This window comes from Schistocerca cancellata, chromosome 5 (genome assembly GCF_023864275.1).
Source record: "Schistocerca cancellata isolate TAMUIC-IGC-003103 chromosome 5, iqSchCanc2.1, whole genome shotgun sequence".
NCBI lineage: Eukaryota > Metazoa > Arthropoda > Insecta > Orthoptera > Acrididae > Schistocerca > Schistocerca cancellata.
In genome coordinates this window covers 232,357,002-232,374,444 of record NC_064630.1, presented here as the reverse complement: position 1 = coordinate 232,374,444, position 17,443 = coordinate 232,357,002, and positions in this window count along the sequence as shown.

The window sequence follows — 17,443 nt, the reverse complement described above, 5'->3', positions numbered from 1 at the left end:
ATGGGACAAAAGCTTCAAACGTTAGACACAATGGAACAACACCAGAGACAAACACAGCAACAGTTAGACACAATGGAACAAAATCTTCAAAAGTTAGACACAATGGAATAAAATCTTCAAAAGTTACACACAATGGAACAAAATCAGGGACAAACACAGCAAAAGCTTCAAAAGTTAGACACCACACTTGAACAAACACGTGAAGATTTAACTACTGAGTTACATAACATTGAATCGAAATGTCAAAAAGTCTGTAATGACGTAAAAACAGAAATTTGTGAGCATTTCCAACCTATTATTTCGTGTCATGAAAATGAATTACAGAATCACGAAGCTGCCATAAAAGAACTGCAAACTATTGTTCATGAAAATCACGACACCTTGCAAGCTAAAATTGACTCAGTTGCATCTACCGATTCGATTACGCAACTTCCAAAAACTCAGGAAAACTTAAAGGACACAGTAGATACGATTTCAACACAAATGGACACTCTGAAACTTGGTTCAGAAAAACACACTGAGGAAATGTGTTCACTATCGGAGAAAGTAGCCGAACTTTCGGATCAGTTCACTAACTTATCTACAAAGGTAGATGATGATCTGAATGACACAAGACCTGTAGCCTTCACGGACACTGAAGAGTATGAACAAATTAGAAAATTCAAACAAAATCAAAATCAAATCAATACACAGTACAAAAGAGAAATCCGGGAAGTACAAGATCAGTTGGCACAAGTAATACAAGAATTACATATTTCATAGGACACTCGCGCTCCAGTACGGGAAGAGGGACATAGAAATATGGAACAACCACAGAACAATAACACAGGACACTTCGGAAATTATGAAAGAAATTGGCAAGGCGCATTGGATTTTGAGATGGAACCTCCGAAACGAAGTAACAATGACCGATGTGCGACTCGCCGACATGATGATTTCGACTATAAGCTGTTCATTACTACACGTAAATTCAAAACATTTAAGAATTCTGACAACGACATTCATCCACAAGCATTGCTTCATCAATTTTCTCATTGTTTTCCTCCCAACTGGTCATTGGAGCACAGGTTAGAATTTATGTGTGGCTACTTGGAGAATGAACCAGCTGTAAGAATGTGATCGGTCATTCACGATTGTCACAGTGAAGGAGAATTTTATCATGCCTTCCTCTCAGCGTATTGGTTTCAAGCTACAAAAGACCGAGTAAAACATAGCATCATAATGATGAAACGTTTCGAACAATCTGAATTTTCCAGTCTTGTGAAATATTTAGAAGACATGGTGCATAAGAATCAGTATCTTTCAAACCCGTACAGCCCCTCAGAACTCATCCACATTTGGTTCATCAAACTGCCTGAACATTTACGACATATTATTTTAGCAGGACGTTGCAAAGACGACATTGAAGCTTTTCAGGGACTGTTACAAGAACTGGAAATTGACACTGACAATCGCGGAACTCTTGCAGTCCCATTTCAGTAATTAGTGAAACAGCCTTTAGCAAATGCAACAAATCGAAAGATTGCCCCACACTTCGTTTCCTAAGATTAAATTACAAGGTGCAATCATTGGAGAAAGGGTAGATGTACGCCAACAATTACAAGTCACATCTGTCACAATTCCGCGATGACAGAAATAATACGAGACAAGGCTATTCTCACAACACAAATCGTAACCAAAACAGACACCACCTGTATGACAACCGTTGGCAGAGTAGTAATAATTACAGGGAAAGATCACCTCTCCGTGGTAGTGACTATCACAGAGACAATCAGAGAAACAGACAATATGGGAACCAAAATAATTATTATCAAGGGAGACAGAATAACTTAAGACACAACGGTCCAGCGCGCAGTTATGATTCAGGGAGAAATTCTCCACCACGTGACCGACAAGAAAGAAACTATGGAATCTACCGACATGACGACAGACGATATGATCATAACGACAGACCTGAATTGCATCAGAACTGGCAGGATTCAAACAGAGCAGGGCCCTCTTGACAAGGTGAATTTGTAGAAGTTAGGTCTCCCAATTCCAATAATGACGTGCGCCAACAAAAACACAATAGGCAATGACTCATACCGCTGGCAGCCACAAAACGTACTTATGAAACTGACGACGCAGTTGCCGTAGCTAGTAATTACGTAAAAATGGAAGACATTACGGACATCTTACTCCAGGAACACGACGTAAAACATAACAACATTGCATATCCTGTGATTCGCATTACAGTAAATGACGTAAAATTTACGGCAGTACTTGACTCTTGCAGTCCCATTTCAGTAATTAGTGAAACAGCCTTTAGCAAATGCAACAAATCGAAAGATTGCCCCACACTTCGTTTCCTAAGATTAAATTACAAGGTGCAATTATTGGAGAAAGTGTAGATGTACGCCAACAAACCAACTTAGAATTCTTTTGTCAAAGCCACAGCTTCTCTATGAACTTTCTTATTGTTCCATTATTGTCGACGGAAATTATATTGGGAGTAGACTTTTTGAATGAATACAAAGCAATCTTAAACTTTCACGATGCTGAAATAAGTTTAGAGAAAGAAGGTAAGTCAATAGCTTTGAAATTTGAAGATTGGCTCTCAAACCATGACGAGGAACTTAATCGGCTTTACCTTCTGTTAGACAACAGTTCGGAATTTTCTATAGAACTAGACACTAACAATCACTGTGCAAGTACTGACAGGGATGATACTCACGGCATATTTGAAACTAATGAGATAATTCAGAATAAAATTCAAACAATTGAGAATTGTAATGGCACTGATAGGCAGGACCTATTTGAGATTTTACAAGTACATTCAACAGTTTTTACTCACAAAACAGGAACAATCAAGGGATTTCAATACCAATTTCGTGTTCGTGAGCATACTAAATTTTGTGTTAGATCATACATAATTCCAGCACATTATATGGACCGTGTTAGAACAGAAACACAATCTATGCTTGACGAGGGCATTATTGAGCCTGAAGTAAGCTCATACAACAATCCATTACATGTTGTTGAGAAAAAAAATGGATAGATCAGGCTTGTCTTAGATTCGAGACAAATCAATACTATCATCATTTCTGAAACAGACAGACCGCAAACGTTGGAAAAACTTCTTCAAAATTTTAATGGTGTAAAAGTGTTGTCTTCCATTGATCTCAGATCCAGCTTTTATCACATTGAACTTCATCCAGAATGTAGAAAATACACAGCTTTCATTTGTTTCGGTGTTTGTTATCAGTCTCGGAAACTTCCTTTTGGTTTGAACATTTCTTCGGCAGCATTCATTCGCGGGCTAAATTCCATATTACCTGAGTTCTTAAAACGTCACATCACCTTATATGTGGACGATATTCTAATAGCAGAAGTTTCATGGGAACAACATTATCGCATCCTCAATAGTTTGTTACGTATTTTTGCAGAAAAAATGGCTCTGAGCACTATGGGACTCAACTGCTGCGGTAATAAGTCCCCTAGAACTTAGAACTACTTAAACCTAACTAACCTAAGGACATTACACACATCCATGCCCGAGGCAGGATTCGAACCTGCGACCGTAGCAGTCGTGCGGTTCCAGACTGTAGCGCCTTTAACCACTCGGCCACTTCGGCCGGCTATTTTTGTAGAATCTGGAATTACAGTTAACTTGGAAAACTCTGAATTGGGTAGGTCAAAGGTGAGGTTTTTGGGACATATTATTTCTTCTGAAGGCATTCAGCCAGATCCTGAAAAGTTAGAAGCAATAAGAGCCATTCCAGTTCCATCCACAAAAAAACAAGTCTGCAGTTTTCTATGTCGTGTAAATTTTTACCGTAGTTTTCTAAATATGCCAATTTTAGTTACACCAAAACGTTGTTCTCTCACTGGAAAAAATACTATTTGGAACTGGGCCTAACAAGCACAGTTGGAATTCAAATCTTTGAAGGAATCGCTACTTAACGCGCCAATACTAGCTCATCCACATCTGTCACAAGGATTTCTGCCTTAGCACGGATTCTTCTAAAGTCGGTCTTGGTGCCCATTTATTTCAATAAGCTATAGAAAATGACACTACCGTTCAGGAAACCATTGCTTTTGTTAGCCGAGTGCTAACAAAATCTGAAAAAAATTATTCCGTTACTGAATTAGAAGCCTTAGCTATCGTTTGGGCATTTAACAAATTCCGTTTCTTTCTTTCTGGTAAGCACGTAAAAGTATATAGTGATCATCGTGCATTACAATTTCTGATGTCTTCAAAATTAAATCATGACAGGTTAAAACGTTGGGCATTGTTTCTGCAAGAATTCCACTTCACAATAGTCTACATTCCCGACAAGGAGAACATTGTTGCGGACGCACTGTCACGAGCACCAGCTGGGCTTGAGAAAAGCAACACAGAAGACAACGTCGAGAAAAATTTCAGTATTCTTTACATTCAGAAAGTCGCCTTTGAAAACTTCATCACCACATCTTTAAAGGACATTGCTCATGAACAAGATAAAGATCCGATTTAGAAAGACATCAAAAGTAAGTGGCATGAAAAGGCGCGCACTCTCATTCGGTATTATTATCTGGTTAGAAACAACATACTCTTCAAACGCTGCACTGTTGATGACAAGCTATGGGTACTGTGCATTCCAGACGATTTTGTTAATAAGCTCATTTGGTACATTCATCTCAGCTACGCACATTTTGGTCCACGAAAATGTTATCATATTCTTCGAACGACTTGCTATTTTAACAATATGGAAAAGAGAATTCGAAGAGTCTTGTCTATTTGTAAACTTTGTCAAAAGGCGAAACCATCTACTATCTCACATCCTGCTCCGTTGTTTCCTATCATTCCTTCTAAATTAAAAGAATTTGCTGCTGTTGATCTCTTGGGACCCCTTCTCAGAACATCGAATGGATTTTCGTACGTTCTAGTCGCTGTAGAACTTACTTCAAAATTTGTTTCTTTCACTCCGATACGTAAAGCCACTGGACGGTCTGTATCTAACGCCTTTGTTAAAAATTTCTTATGTGAAGATGGCCACGTTGCTAAAGTCATTTCAGATAACGGACCGCAATTCAGATCTGCTGTTTGGTCACGCATGCTTCGGAATCATAAAATCAAACCTGTTTTTATTTCATTGTACTCACCACATTGCAACCCCTCCCAACGGATTATGAAAGAAATCAATAAGCTTTGCAGTCTTTATTGTCACAGAAAGCATCACCGTTGGGACAGATATTTACACTTATTTCAAAACGTGCTGAATGAAATGCCTCATGACCCCACTGCTTTACCACCTACTCTTGTACTGAAGAATGAAGAACCACCGAACAGAATCAGAGAGCTTGTACGTTTCCCAAATACACGTAAACTTCGACACAAAGACATAATTGATTTGGCTATTATAAATATAAAATCTGCAGCAGACAAAAGGAGAAAACTACACGGTAAAGCAAAGGCAAAGAAATTATATATTGGTCAGAACGTTCTCATTAAAGCTCATTCATTGTCACATAAGAAGAAACACTTGAGTCACAAATTCTTTCTAGTTTACAATGGACCTTACAGAATCCGACGTATACCATATGATAATTGCGTTGAAGTTGAAACTCTGCGTACTAGGAAGAGTAAAGGTTTACAGCACATTTCACATGTAAAACCGTTTATTGAAAGATAATCTGCTTTTTAACTTTGTCTTTGCCATATAACCTTTGTCTTTACATTACTAGTATGCTTTGTCCGACTTAGAATCTGTTAACATGCAACAATGATTTGAAGTTCACTATCCAGTCTGGAACCTAGGGAACATATTTAGACAGTATTTACGAGTGCATTGTGATAGTGAACAGACGACACAGTGTTATTGTGTGTGTACATTCTTGCTTGTTAGTTGCACGATTACGTAACGACTACAAGGCTGACATACTTAGAACAAGTACCAGTACTGCTAATAAGATTTTAATGCAACATTTTGGTTTACTTGAAAATACATTCTGGATTTAAAGTACTTTCTGTGAGATACCAGATGACACAGTGGTTAATTTATGTGACAGCTTCACGATTTTATCACGACGCTACTAATGAGTGACAATTTACAATGTTGCTTTTGCGGTGTATCTGTTTTATATCTGCACAGTTTTTCTGAATTCTTCTGTAAAGTGAAACATGATTTAGTAGTAACTTTTGTGGTATAGCTACAAGGAGACAGACTTTTCCGTAGCACAACAATACGTTACAGCACAGTACTTTCTTCATCACGGCAATAAGCGTTTAACTAAGATATTTATACGCAAAGCATTTCACTTTTGTCTATCATGAGGTAAGTACATTGACTTCTGCAGAACTTAGCTTTCGGAGGACGATAACTACTACACTTCCACACAGATTATCTTACAACAAGACGCACAGTTTAGCGCTACAGTACACGTATTTGAGTGATTAATTTTGTACTTAAAACATTTATTTTTAAAGATATTTGAAGTACAATGATACAAGGTTTTCCGTGATACATTTCATTCCATTGCTGTAATCTGTAACACCTGAGGGTAAAATTACATTAATCCTCAGGGGGGTAGACGCCTACTTTGTGTACCATGTGTTTGGCAAGCACAAGGAGCCCTAGCTAATTTGGTACTTGCTTATACAACTTTACACATTGGTACCATATTTCTCTAACACACAATTTACACAGCTATCTGATCATTTAACTGAGAGATAAACATTTTTTTTAATACGTCACTGACACATGTTTACGTAATTACAGAGTTAGATTACTTCACACTTACGAAATTGTATTTTGTCTGTACTTTGTGAACTGTTCATGCTTATTCAGAACCATCGTGATACTATGAGAGCGTTGAATGATGTATTTGGTAAGGGAGCATGATTTTAAAGTACGTTTGAGGTAGATGACACTATTGAAATGAACAGAGAATTTTTTTTAGGTTTGACATTATTGCAGAAAGCTACGACGTTTTTGAGATTTGCTGAGGTGTTATGATGTTATTCTTACGATGACGATGTGTATTATGCTGTTGAGGTATGTTTATGATCAATTAAATGATGCTATATGAGGATTCTGATTATGCTATGTATTTATTATGATGAAATATTGAAGACGTCTTGATGAATATGTATATGTGTAATAAGGTAACGAATAAGGAGTAGTGGTTAGGGACTCTGACTTGTGAAAAAGGATGATGGAAACCAAGAATCGTACTTTAAAGAGTTATGAAATGTGTGTAAATGCGTGAATGTATCACAATGCCAACGAAAATTTTTGGACACTATTATATCTAAAATATTTTGTTTCTACACATTTGTAACGCAAATTCTCGACCTGTGAAATTGTATATGAGACTGACACTGTAGTGCAAATTGGTGTTGTAAATATTTCAGTAAAAAAGTTAAGTGACCTTCACGTAATGCGTCATGGGCACGACGCATTACGTGGGCAGCTGCGCGACAGTCGCCTGGAAAAAAGCCATTAGAGTGCACCTTTCACAGGTACAGCTGGAAAAAAAAGAGGCCATTATCCTCGCTATTGACATTCCTTTGTAGAAAGCATCGCAAATACGACACGCTCAAACTTGAATACATATGATTACACTGTGGAGCTCTTAATTTATGATATTTACTAAAATGCCTAATGAAATGATGAGAAACATTTTACATCTATTGTCTTTCTAGCTGAGAGATTGCTCATTTTGTTTAATATATGGTTTCCAGCTGTGTTCCAACGTTGGTTTTACAAAATAAACTTAAATGCACTTTCTGTCAACAGATCTATTAAATAATTATTTTCTGATCCAAATTCTTCGAAAAAGAAGCTCTTGGAATGGAAAGAACAATAAGAAGGGACTAATAACACTAACTGCATATATAATTTTCCTTTCAAGTACTTGGTAATTTTTTGTAGATTTAGTTTTTGTGGTGCACCACTTTAATTACATAGACATTAAGATGTGAATAGACATTTCCCTTATCTGCATTGTTGTCTTTAGTATACTATTTTTTGTGCTAGAGCTTTGTCATGTTTAGGTATAAGTTATTGCATTTGCTGCTGCTGTGTGCCAGGCATAGTGCAACTAAATTTTACTTTGTATTACTCTATTAAGCTAGTTTTACTACTGATTTATTTTTCTTGTTGCTGCACATTGGCTCATATTAGTTGTAATGTTGCATTTTATCTGTTGATTTAGATTTATTGCTGCTTGCATTGCAAATTGGCATTTTTTGTCATTGCTGTTTGTGTTAATTGTTTTGTGCTGCTGCATTGCCTCATTCCTTAGTTTAGCATCTGAGCTCTGTAGATTTAAGTTAGCTTAAGATGGGGTAGGCTATATAAGAGAACGAGTTGTGATGAATTGGAAGAAATGCATTGAGAAGCTATAAGAAGATGGTTTGGCCAAAAAGTATTTTGAAAGAAGATATGAACAAAAAAGTAGTGTTTACGGACAACAAGTTTAGGTAGGTTTTTCTTGGAAATAAAAGATGAGGTAAGATAATGGTGGTTCATGGTGTGGCTTCCAGTAGTCATGTCCTAGTTCATGAACCACGGGCAACGTATGAGTGGCCAAGTAAGTGGTCCCGACAGTCGGGACACCAGTTACTTTGGAATAAGGCTGGGCATCTCGGACATATTCTGAGTCGTGGTCACCTTTGTGCTCATACGGCAAAGACTACCAAATCCACCGGTTAGTCCCTCAGCCATTAGGGGTAAAACCCAATGGGACTCGTAGCAAGTAAGGCTAGCAACTTGCTTCCCTGATACTTTAAATATGATGCTGGCAACAATCAGAGCAAAATGCCTTGGAACTTTGGAGGTGACGGAGTCCCACCTCTAACTGACAAACCAGGGACTCCTAAGATATGACTTGGCAAACAAATGGTAATGAGATGGGGAGCTATTAATATCAATGGGGGCTACTCTCGGAAGAAGGTAGAGCTGGCAGAGGCTGCAAGTAAGATGGGGCTGGACGTTTTAGCTGTTAGTGACATTCGGATAAGGGGTGAGAAAGAAGAGGAAGTGGGAGAATACAAGGTCTACCTGTCAGGAGTCAAAGCAGGAATAGCACAATGGGGTGTAGGGCTTTACATCAGGAAAGAAATGGAACCCAGCGTAGTTGCAATAAGGTATGTAAACGAACGACTGATGTGGATAGATTTGACAGTGTCTAGCAAGAAAATTAGGATTGTGTCAGTATATTCGCATTGTGAAGGGACACATCAAGATAAGATGGATAGTTTTTATGAGGCACTCAGTGATGTAGTTGTTAGAGCAAAGGACAAGGACAGTGTTCTGCTCATGGGTGATTTTAACGCCAGGATTGGAAATCGAACAGAAGGGTATGAAAAGGTTATGGGTAAATTTGGAGAGGATATGGAGGCCAACAGGAACGGGAAACAACTCTTGGATTTCTGTGCCAGTATGGGCTTAGTAGTCACATACTCCTTTTTTAAACATAAGAACATTCACCGGTATACTTGGGAAGGCAGGGGAACCAGATCTGTCATTGACTATATAATAACAGATCAGGAATTCAGGAAGGCTGTGAGGGACACACGTGTATTCAGGGGATTTTTTGATGACACTGATCATTATTTAATCTGCAGTAAAATTGGGATTGTGAGGCCGAAAGTGCAGGAGGTCAGGTCCATATGTAGGAGGATAAGAGTGGAGAAACTTCAGGATAAGGAAATCAGCCACAAGTACATAACAACGATCTCAGATAGGTAACAGTTAGTTGAATGTAGTCAATTACAATCATTGGAAAAGGAATAGACAAGGTACAGGGACACAGTACTAGAAGTGGCTAAAGAATGTCTTGGAACAGTAGTGTGTAAAAGTAGGATGAAGCAAACAGCTTGGTGGAATGATACAGTCAAGGCAGCCTGTAAAAGGAAAAAGAAGGCGTATCAAAAATGGCTACATACCAGAACCCAGGTAGACAGAGAAAGTTATGTTGAAGAAAGAAACAAAGCCAAACAGATAAATGCAGCATCCAAGAAGAAATCGTGGGAAGACTTTGGAAACAGGTTGGAGACTATGGGTCAAGCTGCTGGAAAACCATTCTGGAGTGCAATTAGCAGTCTTCGAATGGGAGGTATGAATGAAATGACAAGTATTTTGGACAGGTCAGGAAAACTGCTGGTGAATCCTGTGGATGCCTTGGGCAGATGGAGGGAATATTTTGAAGAGTTGCTCAATGTAGGTGAAAATGCGATCAATAATGTTTCAGATTTCGAGGTAGAAAGGGATAGGAATGATGATGGAAGCAGGATCACATTTGAGGAAGTGGAAAAAATGGTCAATAGATTGCAGTGCAATAAAGCGGCTGGGGTGGATGAAATTAGGTCGGAACTCATCAAATATAGTGGAATGTCAGGTCTTAAATGGCTACACAGGTTAATTGAAATGTCCTGGGAGTCGGGACAGGTTCCATCAGACTGGACAAAAGCAGTTATCACACCAATCTTTAAACATGGAAACAGAAAAGATTGTAACAACTGCAGAGGTATCTCTTTAATTAGCGTTGTGGGTAAAATCTTCTCAGGTATTGTTGAAAGGGAAGTGCGAGTATTAGTTGAGGACCAATTGGATGAAAATCAGTGTGGGTTTAGGCCTCTTAGAGGTTGTCAGGAGCAGATCTTTAGCTTACGGCAAATAATGGAGAAGTGTTATGAGTGGAACAGGGAATTGTATCTATGCTTTATAGATCTAGAAAAGGCATATGACCGGGTTCCTAGGAGGAAGTTATTGTCTGTTCTACAAGATTATGGAATAGGAGGCAAATTTTGCAAGCAATTAAAGGTCTTTACATGGATAGTCAGGCAGTAGTTGGAGTTGACAGTAAATTGAGTTCATGGTTCAGAGTAGTTTCAGGGGTAAGACAAGGCTGCAACCTGTCTCCACTGTTGTTCATATTATCTATGGATCATATGTTGAAAACAATAGACTGGCTGGGTGAAATTAAGATATGTGAACACAAAATAAGCAGTCTTGCATATGCGGATGACTTAGTTGTGATGGCAGTTTCGATTGAAAGTTTGCAAAGTAATATTTCAGAGCTAGATCAGAAATGTAAGGACTACGCTATGAATATTAGCATCTCTAAAACGAAAGTAATGTCAGTGGGAAAGAAATATAAACGGATTGAGTGCCAAATAGGAGGAACAAAGTTAGAACAGGTGGACGGTTTCAAGTACTTAGGATGCATATTCTCACAGGATGGCAACATAGTGAAAGAACTGGAAGCGAGGTGTAGCAAAGCTAATGCAGTGAGCGCTCAGCTACGATCTACTCTCTTCTGCAAGAAGGACGTCAGTACCAAGACTAAGTTATCTGTGCACCGTTCAATCTTTCGACCAACTTCGTTGTATGGGAGCGAAAGCTGGGTGGATTCAGGTTACCTTATCAACAAGGTTGAGGTTACGGATATGAAAGTAGCTAGGATGATTGCAGGTACTAGTAGATGGGAACAATGGAAGGAGGGTGTCCACAATGAGGAAATCAAAGAAAAACTGGGAATGAACTCCATATATGTAGCAGTCAGGGCGAATAGGCTTAGATGGTGGGGTCATGTTACACGCATGGGAGAAGCAAGGTTACTCAAGAGACTCATGGATTCAGCAGTAGAGGGTAGGAGGAGTCGGGGCAGACCGAGGAGAAGGTACCTGGATTCGGTTAAGCATGATTTTGAAGTAATAGGTTTAACATCAGAAGAGGCACCAATGTTAGCACTGAATAGGGGATCATGGAGGAACTGTATAAGGGAGGCTATGCTCCTGACTGAACGCTGAAAGGCATAATCAGTCTTAAATGATGATGATGATAATGATGATAATGATGATGATGATTATGATGATGATGATGATGGTAAGATAATGAAAATAAATAATAAGGTAAGAAATATGTGAACATATACACACAGAAAGCATGCTTGGATAGGATTTTTTTGGTGGAAACAAATGTTGAAATAAGACGAAAGATCGATGTAATGAAGTTTTGGGATGGACTGCAGTAACAAATGTCACACTGAAAACAAACCCTGTCCTGTATTTTTGTGTTATTACACTATGTATATTTGTGTTTTTCCTGTCTTTATGTGTTTATCTGATACGATTTATGTTGTAGAATTTTTCTAATACTCAGCTACATTCACTATTAGTAGGAATACTGTTATCCTCAAATATAATTTGCATTAATAATATGTTATTTGCTTTGTAAAGATGTTTAGACATTATTTATTCTGTTTTGTTTCAATGTTCATGTGTGAAGTTGATGTTTCAAAAAGTAATTCTGATCTTTTATGTATGTACTTATTTCATAATTCCTGTAACACTGATGTATATGTTACTTCGATTCTTTTGTAAAGCCCGTATTACCACAAATGTTATCTGTATTGTTATTTTCTTTAAGAATGTATTTTGTACCTTTGTAATTGTATTCGTATGTTATGAAATTGTAATTGACACCAGTTCATCATATTATTAACTTGTAAGTTCCATTTCACTGCACACGTTTCTGTTGGTCATAGTATATGAACAATATGCGAGAAGTAGGGACTGTTAGTGTTTGCAGGTGTGTTAATAATTCAGCAAGGGACTGGATAACAGCATTGCTGGTTCTAAGGACAATTCCAAAAACTTTGTGAGTGCACAAGCGGTGGTTTATGGACTTGCTATATTCTCTGCAAGACTCTTCGATGGTGATTGTGCACCTGCACAGTCGCAACAGATGGCTGCTGTCCATCTCTACAAGGACTACAGTGGGTCTGCACCTTTGATGACCCACCAATACCATTATTTCTACAAGGACTGAAGTGGGTTTGCACCTTTGATGACCCCCCAGTACTATTATTTCTACGAGGACTGAAGTGGGTCTGCACCTCTGGTGGCCCACCAATACCATACTCTCTACCAGGACTACAGTGGGTCTGCTCTGTGATGACCTACCTACCAATATTCTTCAAAACTTCGACTGACTCTGCTGTGGGTTTGCTCTGTTGTGGCCCATTACCTGTCTGCATCTCAAGAGTCAGCACCGTCTTTCTGTTGGAAGGACAACACTACTTCTTCAAGACGGCATGGAAATCCACTACTTCTGTGGGCATTTTCTTTTACTGCTCAGACTTTGAGAAAAACACTGCAATTCTACTGTGATGAATGATCAGGACTGTCTTTATGGACTGTGAGAAAATTTTAGTATTTGACCAACATTGTATCAATAAGTGTGTGCATTTTATATCTTTGTTATTGTAATTATGAAAAATTTTATCAAATCATTATTGGCCACTGACCAAAACAACTTGTAAAATTTTTTGTTGGGAGCATGGGGGCTATGTAAGTAGGCTGTTTATGTTTTCTTATTGGCAACGTTACGTAGCGCTCTGTATGAAAATCACTGGCTGTGCTGTGTGCAGTCTGTGGTTAGTTGGCATTGTTGTCTGCCACTGTAGTGTTGGGCAGCTGGATGTTAACAGCGCGTAGAGCTGTGCAGTTGGAGGTGTGCCGCCAGCAGTGGTGGATGTGGGGAGAGAAATGGCGGAGTTTTGAAATTTGTAAGACTAGATGTGATGAACTGCTATAGATATTATGACTATTAAGGTAAATACATCGTTTGTTTTCTATTAAAATCTTTCATTTGCTAACTATGCCTATCGGTAGTTAGTGCCTTCCGTAGTTTGAATCTTTTATTTAGCTGGCAGTAGTGGCGCTCGGTGTATTGCAGTAGTTCGAGTAACAAAGATTTTTGTGAGGTGATTTGTGAAACGTATAGGTTAATTTAGTCAGGGCCACTCTCTTGTAGCGATTACTGGAAGTCAGACTGCGTTGCGCTAAAAAAATATTGAGTGTCAGTTTAAGCATAGTCATGTATAATTTTTCTAAGGGGACGTTTCAGTACTAGTAGACTTCTCTTGGTCAGAAATGCCCTTTCTGCCACCAATAGTGTGCTTCTGATGTCCTTCTTGCTCCGTCCGTCATTTTCATGCATAGGTAGTAGAATTCCTTAAACTCATCTACTTCATGACCATCAATCCTGTCGTCAAATTTCTCGCTGTTCTCAGTTCTGCTACTTCTTCTTCCTTTCGTCTTTCTTCGATCTACTCTCAATGGATGTTATCTACCCCTTCTGCCTTATTTGATAGTAAGTCCTCCAAAGCTCTCTTAAATTCTGGTTCTTACACTGTTTCTTCTTCCATCACATCAGACAAATCTTTGCCTTCATAGAGGCTTTCAATGTACTCTTTCCACCCATACGCTCTTAGCTCTGCATTTGACAGTGGAGTTCCCTTTTCACTCTTAATGTTACCACCCCTTCTTATAATTTCACAGCAGCATGTTTTAACTTTACTACATGCTGAGGCAGTTCATCTGTCAATCATTTATTTTTCGATATCTTCTCATTTTTCATGTAACCCTTTCGTCTTATCTTCCCTACACTCTTTATTTCATTCCTCTCTATTCCTGAATTTCCCTGAACTGTTTTCTACTTTCTTCTTTCATAGAACAACTGAAGCATTTCTTCCGTTACCCAGTTACCTTCTTTCTACCTATGTTTTTCTTTCCAGCTTCTGTGACTGCCATTTTCAGAGATGTCGATTCCTCTTTAACTGTGCTGCCTACTAAGCTATTCCTGATTGTTGTATCCATAGAACTTTAAGCGTATTTCGCGATTCCTTAGTACTGCTGTATCCCTCTTCCTTGTGTATTGATCTTCCGTGACTAAAATCTTAAACTTTACCCTATCCTTCATCAGTACTACGTTGTGACCTGCGCCTAATCTGGTTCTGGGTACGCCTTGCAATCAGGTATCTGATTTGGGAATCTCTGCCTGACCATGATGTAACCTAACTGAAATCTTCCCGTACTACCCGACCTTTTATAGATATACCTCCTTCTCTTGCGATTCTTGAAAAGAGTATTAGCTATTAATAGCTGAAATTTATCACAGAAATCAGTTAGTATTTCTCTTGTCTTATTCCTTGTCCCAAGCTCACTATCTCCTGTAACCTATTCTTCTACTCTTTCCCTTACCACTGCATTCCAGTCACCCATGACCATTAGAATTTCATCTCCCCTTACGCACTGTATTACCCATTCTATAGCCTCATATTTTTGCTACCTTTTCTTCTTCAGCTTGCGACGTCGGAATGTGTACGAGAACCGCCGTTGTCGGTGTTCGTTTGTTGTCGATTCTGTTAAGAACAATGCTATCATTGAACCATCACAGTAACATACTCTCTCTGCCCTGCCTTCCAAATCATAACGAATCCTACACCCGTTATACCATTTTCTGCTGCGGTTGACGTTACCCTATACTCATCTAACGAGAAACTCTTGTATTCTTCTCATTTCTCATGAATTACCCCTACTATGTCTAGATTGAGACTGCGCATTCCCATTTTCAGGTTTTCTAGCTTCTCTACTACGTTCGAGTTACTGACATTCCACTCCCTGACTCGTAGAACGTTATCCTTTCGTTGATTATTCAATATTTTCTCATGGTCACCTCCCGCTTGGCAGTTCCTCCTGGAGATTCGGGTGGGGGCACTGTTCTGGAATCATTTGACAATGGAGAGATCATCGTGACACTTTTCCAATCAGGGGCGACATGTCCTGTGGATACACGTTATGTGCCTTTAATGCAGTGATTTCCATTGCTCTCTGCATCCTCATGCCGTTGATGACTGCTAAATCTTCCGCTGTTAGGTGAAGTATCACACCCCAAGAACAAGAAAGTGCCCTGAACCTCTGTCACCATCTCTGCCGGCTTTGATACAGGCGTTGGCAGAATGACATTCTCATACCAGAAGTTTTCGACCGCCAGTGCTGATTGTTAATCGAAATTTAAGCGGTGGGTGGTTTAGAACCCGGGACCAAGGACGTTTCGTTTACTAATCAAAGACGCTATCCCCAGACTACGAGTCTTGCTGTCAGATGAAATGTCGCTTCGAACATTTATTCGCGGGTGTCTGGCCGTTTGTCGGGCGAGAGCCAGATTGGTATCTCATCGTTGTCCACGGCGTCATAGGCCTGGAATCGCATTGGCTAGTAGAACTATCTTCAGTGGTGAGTGTCACTTCCAAGTGAGCTCCGATGAGCAGCGAAGACGTTGGACGGCGTTCAGGTACCAACCTGGCTGTCGACGGCAATATGGCACAGCTAGGAGTGATGGTCTGGTGTGCCATTTCATTAAGTAGCAAGACACCTTCGGTTGTCATCATTATGGCACCCTTACTTTCCCTTCAAGGTAAAGCAAAATGGAAATTTGTGGTAAGGTCTTATGGGGCTAAACCCTAAGGTCTTCGGTCCCTAAGCTTACACATGACTTAATCTAACTAAACTAACTTACGCTAAGGACGACATACACAGCCATGCCCGAGGAAGGACTCGAACCTCCGACGGGGGGGAACTGCGAGGTCAGTGACAAGACGCCTCAGACCGAGACGCTACCCCGCCGCATCTATGGTAAAGCACCCTGGGCTTAAATTTAAGCAAGATAATGCTCACTCGCATTTGGTGAGAGTTTTTATTGCTTTTCTTTGTGCTATCCAGACCCCGCATTGCCCATCAAGGTCGCCGGTTCTCTCCCCAATTGAGAAAGTTTGGAGCGTTATGGGCAGGGCCATCCAACGAGTTCGAGATTTCGACGATTGAACAGAACCGTGCAGAATACGGCATTATGTTGCTCAGGAGAACATTTAAAAACTCTCTCAATCAATACCAAGCCGAATAACTGCTTTCAAAATGGCGAGAGGTAGACAAATACATCAGTAACTTGGGCAATTTGCGGAGCTCTCTCTCTTCAATATGTCATACAATTGTTTTAAAATTGTACTCATTACTTCGTCTGCGCATGTACTTCACATCTACCGATTTCTGTCCCATTCGGATTATTCCCTCATGATGCATCGTTTTTTTTGTTTTTTTTTTGTTTTTTTGTTTTTTTATTTTTGTCTTGGAGTGAATGTGTACAAACATATGTGAACTATGTTATTTGTATGTGGAATATATGTGACCAATGTGTATATGGGAAAAGTAATGGGCAACAAGCTTTTTGTAAGCCTTGGGATTAATTTGGTCCAAACTTGGTACACATATTTCTTGGAAAGAAATACTATGGAGGTAAGAAACAGAAACCTCCAATCGCAGTAGGCGTGATAACGTAGAGAGAGAGAAGGGGAGGGGAAAAGAACGACAGGTAGTGTGGGGAATGGAGGACTTGGATACGTATATGGGGAAGGAGGAGGTGGGCAGAGAGAGAGAGTGAAGATGGAAATAGTGATTGGGAAGAGGAGGAGGTAGACAGATGGTGGAGAAGGGGAGATTGACAGAGAAAGGGAAGGGGAAGTACGGGCAGACGGAGGTGAGAGGTGTAGATAGACCACGAAAGGCGTGGGGGTTGGGTTGAAGAGATGGACAGAGAAAAGGGAGGATGGTCTTAGAGGTAGTAAGGAGGAA